Raw genomic sequence first — 1,694 nt, forward strand, 5'->3', positions numbered from 1 at the left:
ATCTCTAAATGATTTTTTTATATTTTTGCTTCTGATTAACTTATGTGCATCGAGGTGCATCAGGTATCATGAATGGAAATATTATACCAATCTATGCGTCTCACAATCGTTTCCTAATTAAGCATTACCAAGCGTGCAGTGGAGACATATTAATATATAAGGTAATACAAGAAACAGGACTTTGCTATTTGATCACTTAATAGTGGCAGTATTTCAGGCTCAGACTGCGTGCATGTCTGCATACTGCATGCATGTGCGGTTTAATTTTTCAGTGCATGCGTACTCATATATATCACAAGAAGATGTGGTCGACTTGGAGAACGTCTTAACATTTGACGGAGTAGGTACGTGTTTGACTAGCTCCTTTTGTAACCTTCTTTACTATCAATCTACTAATTTGTCCATGAAATTTCTCTTATCCCCTCTGCTACGATAAATGTTATGAGTCAATGCAAAAGTTATTTCAGGATAAGTTATAGTATTAAACTGTGAAGGGGATGTTTGTAGGCTGGTACATAAATATGGTTCATATGTACAAAAAATCATTTGTTCTAATACTGGGTGAGTGCTACTAAAGCATATTAATTAATTTATTGTTGTGGTATTTCATAGTAGTAGTATCTACCACTTATTAATAATCTTATTAGCTCATGATGTGATAAAGTTTTCGATTACGACCATTGGTGTAGTAAGACAGTAATGAGTTTGATATTCATTTATTTCATAGTTTTCTTTAGTTGAACTGAACATGATCTAATAAGGAAAACTCATATTAGTCTGACTTATGAAATGCAAGATGTGAAATGAACTCATTTTGTGCACTATATTTTGTCCAGGGATAGACAACCTTTTTTAAAGACGCGGTAGCAACACCAGCACCATTTATTCTGGCGATGACATGTCCATGTACATTGATATGGTTGACACTCACCTCAGGTAATTGCTCCTCCTCTTTGTATATATGTACGGATGTGTTTCTGTAGTTATATATAAATGAAATTTGAAATCCAGCATATTTCATGCAGGCTTCATGGCCATTTACAGAATATCTATATGGATGGAGTATTTGTTTGTTATTTTCTAAAAAAGGTAACATAATCCACTAAATCTTTCTTCCTCTCACCATGATACTTAACGTGGTTTGATTACTCAACAATAAAAGATCTGAAGGCAGAAATTGATTCAAGATGGGACCTTTCTTGCATTCTAATTTCGTGCATTATATTTCTTATCAATATTTTGTAGTTAACATAGTGTAGAATGATATATTTTGATGAAAGGGATAAGGAAACAATACATGCAACAATGCAGATCTGCGTATATTCGGCCAATGGCCACTCCAGTACTTCTCTATGAACAAAATATGTGATATATGGCTGCATTAATTACTGCGATGTAAATAAACTTTCATGTAAATTATTATTCCCTGAGGCTTATACTAGGCAGGATATTCATTTGAACAGGCATGGGATTAAGCATTCGCATTGTGTTTAGTTGTAGGTTCATCCGTGGTATAAGTGTGAAACAAATAGTAGTTGAAACTTACACTCCATTTTAGACATTGCAATTTAAATGAGTTATTTGACATCATTGTGATGAATAATACGGCCTTCGATGGAAATGATGGAAGTAACTCACGTACTATTAGTGGGCATCAGGCCTTAGTGCCACTTAAATTTTAGCATCGCAATTTC

General features: G+C 34.1%; 1 long non-coding RNA gene across 1 annotated transcript; it reads left to right on the plus strand.

Annotated features, from left to right (window-relative positions):
- Positions 1–9: 9 nt before the first annotated feature.
- Positions 10–1,380, plus strand: LOC119327648. Its single transcript, XR_005158626.1, has 3 exons — positions 10–344; positions 837–936; positions 1,026–1,380. It is a non-coding gene; the product is annotated as an uncharacterized LOC119327648 (long non-coding RNA).
- The last annotated feature ends 314 nt before the right edge of the window (positions 1,381–1,694 follow it).

The sequence above is a fragment of the Triticum dicoccoides genome, chromosome 7A, assembly GCF_002162155.2.
Source record: "Triticum dicoccoides isolate Atlit2015 ecotype Zavitan chromosome 7A, WEW_v2.0, whole genome shotgun sequence".
Classification (NCBI taxonomy): domain Eukaryota; kingdom Viridiplantae; phylum Streptophyta; class Magnoliopsida; order Poales; family Poaceae; genus Triticum; species Triticum dicoccoides.